At 37.4% G+C, this 15,763-nt stretch overlaps 1 protein-coding gene across 4 annotated transcripts in view; it reads right to left on the reverse strand.

Annotated features, from left to right (window-relative positions):
* The window catches only part of ARHGAP42 (Rho GTPase activating protein 42), a 299,718-nt gene that overhangs the window by 204,156 nt on the left and 79,799 nt on the right, over positions 1-15,763 (reverse strand). The window lies entirely within an intron of this gene.

Here is a 15,763-nt window from a genome sequence, read left to right on the forward strand (position 1 = left end):
ATCAACTGTGCCATGTTTGTTCCACTCAGTACACAGATGCCAATCTAGCCTACACAAGGCAAAGAGACAGAATCCTCACTTTGGAATCCACAATACCCAGCCATTTCTTTCTATTTTTACTTGCTTCTGTTTATCCTCTAACTATACTACCCAGACTCTTTGTAATCTAGTCTCCTTTAAATTCCCAACTCCTGTTCTTCATGCCTCCCTCCCCACCTGGGTTCTGACATTCCATGTGTCCTCAGGCACTTACCATGCTATACTTTCGTCTATGAACATGGGTTCCAACATTACCCACCACTGCACATGTGGGCTGAAATTTAGAACTTCTGGCACAACTATCAATTTTTCACTTTTTTTGGTCTAAGGTGATTTTCAGTCTGGTTTTTCTTATCCTCAGTGGCATAATGGGACTCAAAGAGTTTACACCTTCTTTCCAGGGGATTCACTTGTAAAAGAGAACTCACCATTCCAGATGGCTAGGATTACCTATTACAACTGAGGAGAATCAAGACTCCAAGATGAAAAGTCACAATGGAGGCACAGAAGTAATTCTACACTATCTAATGGTTTTTTCTTCCCAGATTTTCTCTGAATGGAGATAGGGTCTTATTGTAATATCTGCTTTGAAACTGCTGAACTACCAAGTACTTGAGAGTTTTAGTATACCCATACATACAAATGCAGGGCATATATGTTACATAATATTCAAGTCAAATTTTGGCAAATGAATACATACAAATATAGAAAGACAACCTTTCAATTACACACAATTTCAAAACTTCATTCTAGTTGGTTTCTTTGAAGACTTCACACCATCTCATTACTTCAAATGAATTTCTTCTGAATCCCAAAGGTCTTTCACTCTGAGATTTTATGTTAAAGTAATAAGTATTGTTGTGCATAACACAGTTTACAAGTCACATACTTTTGTTTTCTTTCAAAGAATATATTTTAGAAGACCTGTGCTATTCTGATGTTGCCCTGTTTTGTTTGTTTTTTAAAGATTTATTTATTTGAGAGAGAGAGTGTGTGTGAGCTGGAGTACGTGGAGAGAGAGGTAGAGAGTGTCTCCAGCAGAGTTCCTGCTAAATGCAGAGCTGGATGAGGGGTTTGATCTCATGACCCTGAGATCATGACCTAAGCCAAAATCAAGAGTTGGACACTTACCTGAGCCATCTACATGCCCCCCTTTTTCTTAAAGATCTGATGTTGTACTATTTTAGTTTAGTTTTATTTTAGTGTCATTTGACATGTTTCCCAAAGCCAAAACAAGCCCCAAACCAGAAACAATTTTCCCCCAGTATGTAGACCACTCACACTTTGGAGCCCTTCTACCAAGAGGCAGAGATGTCATACATACTATCTCATTTAATTCACATAACGGTATGAGGTACTGAGTAGGTTTTAGCTTCATTTTCCAGATAAAAAAGAGAGTATCAATCACCTGGAGTAACTTGTCCCATGATCTCAAAGCTAGTTAAGTGGAGAAGCAGGAATTTAATTTTGATTATTTCATTCCAAAGTCTATTCTATTTCAGCAAACCATTATTGCCAAAGGAGGAGGAGGAAGCAGGAAGGAGGGAGGCAGGGAAGGTATTGCCAGCTTACTACCCTACCACGTTATAGCAAAGAACAAACTTATCATCTTTAAAAGCAAACAGTCCCAGAGCTGTTTGTGCTCAAGGGGTAATCAGGCCACAGATATCCTGCCTTAAAGGGAACAATCAGTAATCTGTTGCTGACAGCTGCTTACACCAAAACCACCAATCCTTACCACCTCCCAGCATTCTTTCACATTCCACAGAGGCACCCCATTCACACTCCTCCTCTGCACCCGATCCTCCTGCCACCACCCTGCTGAAGCTTCAACATCCGCTTCCTTGTCCAACATCCAGCTTCTCTTTTCCACAACCTCTTAACCTCCAGTGACCTTCTCTCTGCTGTAATTCACACACCCACAAGGACACTAAGAGTTCAAGCTATCTAACCCCTTCACTTTTTGCTTTTTGGCAATCCCTTTATTCGACTCTAGTTTACTCCTAATCCTATTTCCCACAGAGGCTATCTAAAAAGAATTTTCTTTCTCAAGAACCCAGCCCCAACTTCCCCTCACTCACTGGTACCAGATGGCCTAGCCTCCTGCTTTTCTAAGGGAAGTTCAAGACCCTCTGATTAACACTGTATTTATTCATTTTCTTTAACTTGCATCAGAAAGGGGCCCTCTTTTTCCCAAAAGCTAACAACTCCCCATGAAACTTCTAACCTTCCCCTTCCCCATCTCTAGCTACATTTCTGTCATTTCCACCATCACTCTTCTCTCCACATAGCTATTTCTCTTCATCCCAAATCTAAGAAGTTATTCCCATGTACTCCTATCCTCATGAAGGAGGAAGAGCAGGGAGATGTGAGGGTTGGGGGTGGAGGAGGAAATTTGTTTAACACTTGCACCAGCATTGCACAAACTCTTTAATCCTCAATACCCCACAAGGTGGCCACAAATAAAACACCCAAATCTTCTTTCACCATTTTATTCTTCAAATAATAAATCTGAAATATGGAGATTAAGTAATATCCAAGATCACAGAGCTAACAACTTGCAGAGTAAAACTTTGAACCCACACGAAAACTTTGAACCCACATGAGATGTATCTACTTTCCCACTACTCTAGGCATGGTCCTACACCTCCAGCTCATGAACTTGAGCAAATCCAGTTATGTCCCAAGAACTTCTAATAGAGAGTCTGTCTGAATCTCAAAACTTAGTATGTGTCAAAACTTGACTCATAATTCCACTCTATACTCAGGTACTCTGCCACATATAAACACATAAATGGGCTCATAACACCATTCTGCTAGTAACTCAAGTGATGGATTAACCTCAATCCTCCCTTCCATACATCCAGTCACCAAATACTGCTGATCTCTCTCCTCTCCCCTCTTGTTCCATACCCATGGAAAGATATCACTTCATCTCTGCTGTGATATTACAGCCTAATTATTGGTTTCTAAGCTTCTATGACTCTAATTCATCATATGTACTATTGGTCAGAATAAAATTACTAAAGGGCACGTTTGATTATGTCATTATTTACTCATTCAAGGTTGCTGATTGGATAAAGTCCAAACTCCATATCGCAAGCAATGTGGAACCTCCAGTATGTGACCACAGGTGCCTTTCTAAGCACTATCGCCTGAAATGCTACTCTTTCTAATCTCTAACTTAGCACTTTGAAACTAGTAGACATTCCTATAGTTTCCCATTTTCATGCCTTTCCTTTACCTGCATTTGCTAAGCTGTATCTTACCTAACCCACTAGGACCCTCTCTATTCAAGCATCTTCTCATGTCCCCAGTCAGAAGTCCCTTCTCCAGCTTTGGTGCTTGCACAGCAGGTTTGTTTTTACTATACTTAAAGCACTCAGCACATTCTCCTTAATATTATAGTAAATTATATCATAAAACTATTTTTATTTTTACCTTCTTCTATTTTATAAGGATACAAGAAGATTTTATTCATGTTTGCATGTACTAAATTGTACATAAGCTTCTTTGCACAAAGATAATCAATACTGATAGGAAATACTAGAGAATCCAAAGTCAACTAGCATGAACTAAGTCACACTTGGTGATTTTAATTTGAAAAGCTGATTTTTTTTTTTTTTCAATCTCTGGGAGATTTGCAAAGCTATCTACACTGGCCCATGAATGCCATCTCTCATTTTAAGGTTCCACATCTCCTTTTTTTGCATAAACTAAACCTTTTTTTCAGGCTGTGAAGGACAATGATGTGGCAATAAATGACCAGGTTTTCCTACAAACATGTGTCTTCTACAGCATTAATGGTTCCACTGGGAAAATGCTGAGCATCAAAGATCTGGTGATCCAAAAAGCAGAAAAGTGAAACAGACTCTTTCCCTGTTTTCGTACCTTCTCCAGTTGAGCACCCCTCAGTATAAACACAAGTCTATTGTTGAGAGCAGCAGTTTTCCACAGGCTAATATCAGATACCAAGAACCTCCCAAAATTAAAGACTCCTATGGTTTCATCCCAGGAGATTCCACCTTCATTCAGGCCCAGGATAGAGCCCAGAAGTCAAATTTTTAAGGCTTCCCATAGCTGATTCTGATAACAGGCAGTCTCGAAACTAATGGCTTTAGTGGAAGGCAGGCAGAGGAAAAATGTATGCTTTTATGAGGAATTAAGAGTTAAAACTATATTTAAATAGAAAACTGTATACATTTTAATAAAATTTGTAAGAATTATCTCTGTTTCCTCCTTGAAGCTTATTGGTATGTTCAATGGCAGTAGTACTCTTGGCCCTTGTGGTTATGGAGGAAATAAGACATTATCTTTGAGTCCCAAGAATAAAGCATGACCTGAAAGATCTTCTCCCCACAATACTTTGAATCATGACTTAGCAACTATTCTGAATTCCGGGTCAATGAATCACTCAGAATTAGCCTTTTTGTCCAGCCACATATTCCTAGCTTAGTACATAAGTCAAACTTTTTTTGTTTAAGCCTATTATCCAACTCTTTTCTTGCTTTCTAACTTCTTTCTCTATACTTTGTTTCTTCCCCACAACCACCAAGCCTCTCTTCAGTGTTCATATATTTGTTCTTGCCATTTGCCAATGAGCTTTCCAGTAATCTCTTGGGTGTCCATGTCCTGCCTCCTAACTCACTTATTTCAAACACAGTTTTTAGAACTATTGCCTTTCTGGTCCAAACATTTTATGTCAAAATGAAACTGTACTTTCATTTTTTCATTCACATTTAGAAATGTTCTCTCTTGGTCCATAAAAGACTTGCTGAGGAGGGCAATCTTTGACTCACTCTGGCAAATACTTCCATGCTATAATTTATCACATATATGCCAGAATAAACCTCCGAAAGGGCAACTTCAATCAAAAGCCTTACATGTCTCTTGAGAACATGCAAATGAAACTTTAAATTATATGGCAAAACCCTCTAAGATATTCTCTGGCTCTCAATCCTTATACTCCAGCTAAAAGGATGTTACACCTTCATTTTCTTCAAGACTGCATATATCAAAACAATGAACATTCAAGTACACAAACTAAATATGCCCAAGCAAGGGAAGAAGTTCAGTGGTCTAGAACAAAAGGATATACTGGAGAACTGCTTTCACATTCAAATGCTTCAGAAAAAAAATCAAGTGCTTACAACTACCATGGCTCAGAAGTATTTACTACCTTTATGATTTTTGCACCAAGCTTTCAAATCTAGAAATGAGTCAGTGTTTTCATGGTCATATAAATCTGATTGATTACACAGGGAAAGAAAGATAAAATAGGTTTACTTTATAAGAAGTTTGCAGTGATACACTCTTAAAATTAGCTCTCTCTGCATTAAAATTACTTAAGAAAAATTTTTATAGAATCTCCTTTTTTATCTCTATGGCACTTATCAGTCTAATTTCATGTACAATTAACTTATACCTCTTATCTAACTACTCTCACAAATCCCCATGAAGAGTGGGGATTATTTTTCTGCTTTGCACAATGATGTGTCTTTAGCACTCCATGTCTGACAAATCACAGGTGCTTACCTTGATAAGGCTTTATTGAAGGAAGGAAGGAAGGAATCATTGAATCAATAAATGAATGAGTGAACGAACGAACAAGTAAACTCAACTCAAAGTTCCTGACCTAGGAACTAGGCAATCAAAATTCTGATACTGGTGTGACTTTAGCACATCATTTCACCTGTGTCTAAAACAAAATGATAAGAGTTAGCTCCCAGGTTCTCCAGGGTCTCTATCTACTCTAAGATACTAAACTTGGAATTCTAAGAAACGAAGCCGACATTTCTAAATCAGAAGTAATACTTTCTGATAATTTAAATAAACAAAAATAATAGCCAGTACAACTCCCCATCTTCCTACCTCCACATGTACATGAAGAAGATATTAAAATTGTTTTAGTACTAAAGAAATGCAGCTTCTGGACAGAAAGACATAAAACAATTGAGATAAAATGGTTATCTTCAAAAGCTGTTTTCCATGCAGACTATATTCAACATGAGCAGATAAACTCCAGTAAGTAAACTAGGTAATTACTAACAAAATTGTAAACTATGCACCTAACAACCACACAAGACACCACTTACCTTTATGGTACCTGATGTTTACCAATAGGCAATAAAAGATATTTCTGTTATTATGCAAGAAATTATGAAAAAAAATCATGGGTATGTCATGATTCAGAACTGTAATTACAAGTCAACCGTCGATTTCAGTTTTACTAAGACCATTCTATTCATACAGAAAATTAAAGAGATGCGCTCTAAGTGCAGTTCTGTGGGTCAATGCCAGCATATTAAAAAAACAGATATCATATCCATAAGTTACATTATTAAAGTCAGGCTACCCATGACCCATTTTCTTCTGGGCACAAGCCCAGAGATATAGCCAAGTAAAACATTTTTTTAAAAAGCTCATCTGGGGTGGCCTTCTTAAATCTTCCATAGGCAGTCAAATTAATCTTTTTAAAATGCAAATATAACATCATTTCTCTGATTAACATATTGCAATGCTTCTCATTAGGTTCTCATTAGGTTAAATTAGGTTAAAATTCATTAGGTTAAAATTCAGGTCCCTCACAGGGTGTATTAAGTCTTATCTACCTGTCTACAACCTTCACACATGCTATTTTCCCCTTGGGTATCTATCTCCTTTGCTCTCAAGGCCTTCATTCACTCCTTCCTTAGACCTGGAATCTGTTCCCTACCCATCTTTGCCTACTATTTCTCCATGACTAATTTAAACATCACTCCCTCAGAGTAGCCTTTCCTCATCTTCCCACCCACCCAATTAGACCTGGTCTATCTTGAGTATGTATGATCTCTTAGCATAATATACTTTAATTTTATAGCATTCAACATAATTATAGCTTAACTGTGGTTGGTTGTTTAATGTTGGTTACCCAGTGAAAATATAAATTACTTAAGCCACTGATAGTGCTTTAGACACTTGTGTACTTAATTGGCACTTGTGTACTTATAGAACAAATGAGTTTTACTGGCAGGAAATACAGGCATATGGAGGTTAAAAAGAGTGGAAGAAAGATACAAAAGCAAGTTCCTGACTCTAATCTCTGGTCCTTTAACTTGTTCAAGTAACCAGGTTGGGTCCAATGGAGTCACTCATGCTGAACCCCTTGTCAGCAAACCAAAACTTAAGTTTCTGTACTTGCTCTCCCAGAAAAAGAAGGCCTTAAGTCAATCAAACACTGCTTGCTTGCTCAGCACAAGTTACCTAATCCAATTCCAAACTTACCTCCATACAAGGAAAGTAACCCTGCTTTAGCCAAATTAGCAAACTCCCCGTACAATTTCCTTGCTCTTGTTCACTTTGGGCTAAAAAATCTCTTGCTTCCTGCAGCTCTTCAGAACTACCTTCTATCTGCTAGATTGGGTGCTGCCTGATTCATAAATTGTTGAATAAAGCCAATAAGATCTTTAAAATTTACTAAGTAAATTTTATTCAACATAATTTAGACTATCGCTCTTACAGAGGAGCAAAAAACAACCCTGTTAGTGGTCAACCAGTCATGGCCGCCGCACTGCACCTTAGTTTATACAGTAGATGCTGGAATCAGTCATCTCAACTTTTCCACGTTCATGTATAAACACAAAAGCGCCAGGAGCACTGAATTCAGAGATACCAAAATATTGTAGAGTAGGCATATTCACAAATACAGAATTTGTGAATAATGAGGTTAAACTACATATTCCCGCATCCCAAATTATATAGGGCTGCAGCATTCATTTCACTGTCTAGTCATTTTGTTGAGATTTAAGCTATCCTAAATCCTTAATAACAAATAAAAGATCCTTCCCTCCCTATCCACTCACCTTGAAATCAGCCTTCTTTAATTTATGTTGTCCTAAAAGGAATATATTGCTGCCATTTTAGCCTCTAAGTTAGTGCACTCCAAGAGGACAAGAGCTATTAACTAGCTTCACCCCCAGATCCCCAAGGATTAGCACAGTGTAATACAACAGTCAATAAACAATAACTAAATTATAGAATACAAAAATCTTTAGCTCTGCTTTGAAATCTTTAGAAATACTAAGAAATTTGTTCTAAATGATTCCCAAGTAAATGCAAAAGTTAGGTGTGTGTATGTTTGTATAACGTTTAGTTTATTACTATATTGAAAAGAATCATGCTAGACATATCTAAATATATGCATACTTTATTTAATATATGACTCTAAAATTCTATTTAGGTAGCTTACAATGATTCATTTCTATTACTAGGTTTTTTAGGGGGACTATTGATGCAACAAATATTTACTAAGCCTCTGCTACAAATAAAGCACTTAATTACTAGTACTATGCAGGAATAGGAATATAAATACAACTTTCTAACCTCGAAGAGCACACAATTTGTTGGAGTTGATAAGAAAGTTCTCTCTGAAACTTAATAAACTACTTTTTTGTTAAGCAGTTCACTAAAGAAAAAAAAAAGGGGGTTTCAAGGAATTAATGCAGATCAGTAAGTTGTAACATAAGTTTCCGTTGTTTTTCAGAGCCTGAAATTTAAGAATCTAAGCCTTTCAATTTCAAATTAAATCAAATTACACACTTTAAAACATGGAGCTAATATAATAAAAACCTCTCTCTCAAGTGGCATGTTTTTTAAAGAGAGGAACTCCACCTGAAATATGCAACTTTCCCAGCTGTTTCAATCCTTAATTGTGGGTGGTTACTGTGTGGGTGCAAAAACAGGGTGATTAAAAAAAAATGGAAAACAATAATTCAATTGTCCAACTGAGAGCCATTAAAAACCAAAATATGCTTCCTCTACAGAGTTCAAAAGAAAATGTTATTTGTATAAACAATTTAGGCATTTGGAAATGTTCCACTTTAATAGAAGACTTCCTGATTTATGTAACTACATTTAAGTGGGTTATAATGAGGGTTTCTAAGTGATAGGTTCTCTTCATAGGTTCTCTCATTTTCAGCAAATGAGAAGGTAATTGTTTCCTAGAATCCAGTAAAATCACAGGTCTCTTTTCTGAAGAGTTCAGTTGCAGTTGGTAATGATATTGTCTCTGGTTTGGAAAATTTTTTCCTAAGCAGTGCTCAATAAGAGTATCATGGCCACACTCCACCTTCAAATATCAGTAATAATCTGTATGGATGAATATTTAATCACAAAATTCTGAAGAAAATCTTTCCAGAAGCATTTCATAATTCAATACTTTAAAAGTTGAATTTTAGTGCTCGCTTCGGCAGCACATATACCAAAAGCTGAATTTTATTAAAGTTGAAGAAAATAGGGGTTTTTTTGTTTTTTTTTTTTTAGCTAAAATCATTTATGATCTTTTAAGAGCATTTCCTGGGTTTATAAATACACCAGTTATTATTTTTAACCTAAAACACACGTTACTACCTCAAAGTGCTTTTATACTGTATAGGAACCTCTTCAAAACACACAAAGCAAACCATTTGCCACGTTTCCCACCCTAGACTATATTCTTACTTAATACTTGCAAAACTGGATCACATAGGACCTTTCCACTGGACCTAACAGATGCATTCTCAAAGTGGATGGATTTATTTGGCACATGATTTATATATTGTCTCCACAGTACTTTCCCTAATAAGGAAAATGAAAAAAATATTTCCAGCTACTACTTTGAAAGATTTCTTGTTTCACACCCTCTGAATAGGTATCAGCGATCACTGTCAGTCTCCTGTCTATATACCAAGGTGACTCAGGCTCACAGTTACATCACTTTACTTTTGAGAAGTAATCAAACAACAAATATTTGCACCTGGGCAAAGCACTGCTGGCTCAGGAAGAAACAATAAAGCCCCTGTGACTTGAAAAGTCATTATTTTAAATTTGTGTCCTATAGTCTCACTTTTAGACATGTTCTCCTAAAGAAGAAACAGTAGAGTCCATTATAGACAATAGAGTATACAAAACTTGATTTAGTCTGAGTTACCATCCATTAATCTGTACACATATAATTTGTATGTAGATTTCCACAGAAAATGTTTTTTTTAAAGACATAACATGTCTTTATCCTACAACTATTAAGCACTAACAATTGTTACTGCTATGTCTGCATATCTGCATTCAAAACAGTAAATACATGAACAGGAATATATGAGCTATGTCAGAAATATCTGTGCAATCATTATGAATATATTTTGATCGGAATTACCTAAATGATGATCTATCTCATTTCCGCACTCAGAGTTGGAAGCAGTACGTAACCTTAGTTGACAAGTGGTTGTGTGTTGTCTGTCTCCACCACAGGAATTTTCTGTTTAGGTGTGTCCAAAAGAATGAAGTCCCCACCTAAAATATTTACTAGCAAACTGACTTTCCTTCTCGGTAAATGTTTAATCTCTTGAGTGCAAGGTTCGTGTTGTCCAAAACTTTCCTAAGAGTTACACAGGCCATCATACAACACTGCTAACTAAGCTGTTTATGCACAATTGCAACTAGACTTTCCACTGATTTCCAAGATAACATAGAATGAACAAGATTTGCCTCATATTTTTTTTTTTTAAAGATTTATTTATTTATTTATTTGACAGAGAGAGTTCACAAGCAGGCAGAGAGGCAGGCAGACAGAGAGGAGGAAGCAGGCTCCCTGCTGAGCAGAGAGCCCGATGCGGGGCTCGATCCCAGGACCCTGAGATCATGACCTGAGCTGAAGGCAGCGGCTTAACCCACTGAGCCACCCAGGCGCCCAGATTTGCCTCATATTAATGACTAACATTTTTATTGGCACTAGCTCAGCCTAATAATATCTGATTTTTAATATAGACTTTTAAGACTTTGGTTAAAAGTGATTTCAAATTATAGGCACTGAATATAGAAACAAAATAAAGTAAGTGCATGCCACAACCTTGATCTGGACATAAATTCTGAAGTAATACACCAAGATTTAGAGCCTTTTATTATCCTATACTCAAATGAGCTAAATTAACCTAGCCAAACAACCTGTCCCACAGGTAGAGTCACAGTAGTAACTGTGAGCTTCTATTGTTTGAATGAGCCAGTATAAACAGTGTTTACAAAAAGACACTATTTTATTTTCTGTAGAGATAAACCTTTTATTTCCCACTAGGAAGATTTTAAGGCTAGGCCCATGGCTTTGGAAGTTATCAATTCCCTTGGGTGTATAGGCATGAGAACTGATGCAGTGGGCATTGTTTTTTGCATTTACATATGCATTACTTACTGTGTAAATATAGTTAAATGACAGTATATTTTGTATCTGGTCTACCCATATAATTATTTAAGGACGACTGAATTTTACACCAGTTTGTAATTACTCTATACCTTCCCTTACCAATTTCTAAGTCCCAAATGTCCAACTACTGAACTTATTCCTAACTCAGTCTTTACTCAGTTCAATCCTTGGGAAAGGGAGGAGTAATGACCTCTTGCCATTTTTGAATGGAATGAAAGGTGCTAAAGGAAGGGCACAGGATGCTGTCCTGCTTGGGACTTCAATTTTGGAAACAACTGACCTGTTCTCTGAGCCCTAGAAATTCCATACTGGGTTCGCAGACAACTAATTAGAATTTTGCTTCTTTCCAAGCCAGAAATGTTTCACACTACTAAAAACCAAACAACCCGCACTTGTGCACAAACCTCCCTTGTGCCCCCCTCCTGCCCAAAAGGGTGGGAACAGAAGGGGACAGAAGAAGAATGGGCCTGGCTTTCAGGCCAGATACAGGCCTACCCACCTACAAAACTCTGGGAACAGCTTCCACAAATTAAATAATTATATTGATATGACAACAGAACCTTCTTTTCCTTACATTGCTCAAAATCTATTTTTCACCCTATTCCATAGTAAGCACACTGAAATCAGACATATCTTACTTATCTTCTAACCACCTTCCCATCCATTCCCACAACTCACATGCAAAAAGACTGCAAACATCTTGATTTTACAAGTTATTTTTCATTGACATTGCTTGCTTATAAAGGATGCTTATAAGTCATCCTTTTTAACGGTTCCATCACAAAACTACTCTGGGCCAAGAGTGTTGTGGCTATTACTCAATGCTAAGTCACAGCTTTCCCTACTTCATTCCTCTTTGGTTAAGTCAGAGGAATAAAGAGGCTGAAACTGGGTTTCAACAAGCTATTTTAAACAAAGCTAAAACTATGTACCTTCCCATATAGAATTAAAACTGATGATAAAAGTAAACAAAGAAGACTTGATAGAGGTGGGTAAGGATAGTTCCTTGCACTGTACCCACTCCAGCCATAAGTCTCAGGGATACATTCCCAGGTCACTGTCCTTGAAACAATAGTTTGCCATATCCTCATAATTCTTCCATGTTAGAAATAGCTATTTAAGTCTTCTCTTTATTATATAGTTATCTTTAAATGTTTAGCACGCATTTGAGGGCTCAGTATAAGGAGTAAAAAGTGTTGGATAGTGAGGATAAAGGAAGATAGCTATATTTTTACATCTTTTTTCAGAAACAATTTTTTACACTAATTTTTGTTCTAAATTAGGTTTTCCTAATAAAATTTTAATGTTTGAACCAGATTCCCAGTAATAGGAGCTACATAAGTCTTCTGATTCAAAAGCATCAAGGAGCATTACATCTATCCTTACATAGCATTCATCTTCTGTTCCCCAAGATCTACTCCTCAAAGCCCTCAAAACACTAGAATTTAATCCAGTATTCATTGCCTAGAATAAACCTTCACCTACTGATCAACACCTTTCAAATCTAATCTGCAAGAGACACAACATCCATACTAAGATCAAATTCACCACAGTCTGGGGAAATCACCTAACATCCACCTGCAAGGCCGCAGAGCATACATTTAAAAACCCCACCTCTTTAGTTTCATGTGACTTTAAGAAGGTATTTTAAGTAAATAGTTTAAAGGAAATTAAGAGAAATATGTACCCATATGTTTACTGTACTTTTTAATAAGACCAACCAGAACTGACCTGAATGTTCCATAGAGTTTATTTCTTAAGTTTATGTATCTGAACCAGATGAAATATTTTAAGTCACGAAATTATTAAAAATCAGAGTATATATGAAAACCCAGAGTATTTGCCATAAAGAGAACAAATTATATATATTATTAAATATACATACAAATATATATATAATTTATATATATAATTCTGTCAGAAAAATGTATACATAAGTAAAAAAAATTAAACTTTATAAGGAAAATTATGTCATTTATTCAGCAATTTACCATGAGTCAGGCCCTAGGTCAGGTGATAAAGCTAAAGTGGTTTTATTTTTTTTTTTTAAGATTTTATTTATTTATTTGACAGCAGAGATCACAAGTAGGCAGAGAGAGGCAGGCAGAGAGGGAGGGGGAAGCAGGCTCCCTACTGAGCAGAGAACCCGATGAGGAGCTCGATCCCAGGACCCTGAGATCATGACCCGAGCCGAAGGCAGAGGCTTTAAACCACTGAGCCACCCAGGCACCCCTAAAGTGGTTTTAAAAAAGAAAAGATAGGGGCCCCGGGGTAGCTCAGTTGGTTCAGTGATCAACTATTAATTTTGGCTCAGGTCATGTTCACAGGGTCAAGAGATAGAGCTCCAGGTTGGGCTCCATGCTGGGCTGTGGAGCCTGCTTAAGATTCTCTTCTCCCTCTGCTGTCCTCCACACCCCACTCCTGCACTCTTGCATAATCTCTCTTAAAAAAAAAGAAAAGAAAAGAATCTGGCCTCTCCCTTCTTGGAATTACATTTACATTACTAAGTGAAAATAAATGCTCATATAAGTATGTGGGGTGTTTTTTTCTAAATAATAATGCTAACATATTAGCATTCTAATAATATTAACAAGGCTTTTTGGCCAGGTGTGTGTTATAAGCCTATGTTGGGGGTAGATATTTAGGACACAAATATCAAGAAGTGGCACACAAAAATTATAACTATTGTTCCAAGTGCAAGTGGTGCATGGTCACTGAAGGTGCCCTTTCTCATTCATCCTGTAAAGAGAAAGAAGTCATGCTGATGAGGACCATGTGGCAGTCCTTCTCCCTATATCAGAGGACTGACGGAGGAGGAGTCACTTTTGATTTCAAGAGACCAGCTACCTCTCCATTCTCCTAACTAACTAACACTCTTAGGAGCAACCAAATAAAGAGACCCCCTGCCACAGCGCCTCTGAAAGGCGCCACCTTGACCCTATTGATATATGCATAATGAAAATCCCAAATGCAGGGAGAGCCTGTCTAAGAACTCTGAATTCTGCCAGTGATTTATCCAGAAGGAACTTTTGTGAATGTAGGCAAGCTAAAGCTACACAATGCATCAAACTCAGTCAGCCTATCTTCTCCAGGGGTCTTTCTTTGGTGGTGATAACACATACTGCCCTTGCCTTTCACAGCTAGTTTTGGGCTTATTACTTAGGTTCTCAAAAATAAAAATATACTGTTTAAGAATACATCTATAACTGACAGAACTATAAAAGAACAAGAAATGGTAGAGGTAGAAGAGAAATGTGATTGCGAAGGGGCATGTCAGGGATTACAAATCCTTACTACTCAAAAGTGTGGTCCATGAACCAGCCCTGCCAACATCACCTACAAGTCTGTTGGAAATGCAGAATCACACATTCCACCTGAGATTTTCTGTATCAGAATCTGCATTTCGTAAGATCTCCAGCTGTTTCATATATACATTAAACCTTGAGAGTCACTCTTCTAAATGATGAGGGAGCAGGAGGCTGGCTGAGGACAAAGCAAAAGCTGGCACCTTGCACCCCCTCTCCACCTGCTCCCCTCCGTAATGTGTGCGACATTCCTCAGGCACCCCTGACTGCCCATAAACGAGAAACAAATAGTTAACTTGCAGAGATCACATCCTGCAAGACAGAATCTCCCTTGGTTTACAAATGTCCTAGAGATCTACAAATAAAGAAGTTACCTTATCAATAGCACAATTTCCAGAGGCAAATAACTCAGTTCCTCAAGCCCTAAATAAAGTTAAATTTCTTCTAAACCCAAATCTCACTAACAAAGAAGCTTGATAGCAGAAACGTGAATGGCTTGCCAAAAGACAACATTGATCAAGCAGCAAGGTCTCGGGTATCCCGGCACCTTGTAGGCCCTCTTTAGCATATGAAAAGTTCCGTTGAAACTTCCCTCCCCTTCACCTTCCCCCAACCGCAAGGTACATAACCTGTCATCCCTCACAACCCGGGGCAGCAGCTCTTCCTGCCCATGGGTCCTGTCCCCGTGCTTTAATAAACCACCATTTTGCACCAAAGATGTCTCAAGAATTCTTTCTTGGTCATCGGCTCCGGACCTCAGCCCACCGAATCTCACCTAGGTTCTAGAGCTTCATCATAAACACCTGTAAGATTCTATTTCGTATTATACTCTAAAATATACATGTTCTATACAGTCTTCTAATTATGTGACATGTCTCTAATTTAGCCTACAAATGGACCCACTGTCTACAAACTGTTAAGTAGTAATTGTTAAAATGTGGGGGAAAGGAATGCTTCATGAATCTGATCCTCAAACAGTAACAATTCAGATACAGATAAAACTTCAGGGATCACATAACCCACCCTCTTCACTTTATGGGAAATAAAACCATCTGAATCAGGAAGGGGAATGCCCCCCAAGGTCAGATTGCTGAATAATGAAGGCAAAGTTGGATTAGGACTCAAGTCTCCTGATCCTCAATAATATTTTATAAAATATTATAACCTATAATAATACTGGTTTAAAACATCATGACTGAGTCTTTCCTTT

This window comes from Lutra lutra, chromosome 10 (assembly GCF_902655055.1).
Source record: "Lutra lutra chromosome 10, mLutLut1.2, whole genome shotgun sequence".
NCBI lineage: Eukaryota > Metazoa > Chordata > Mammalia > Carnivora > Mustelidae > Lutra > Lutra lutra.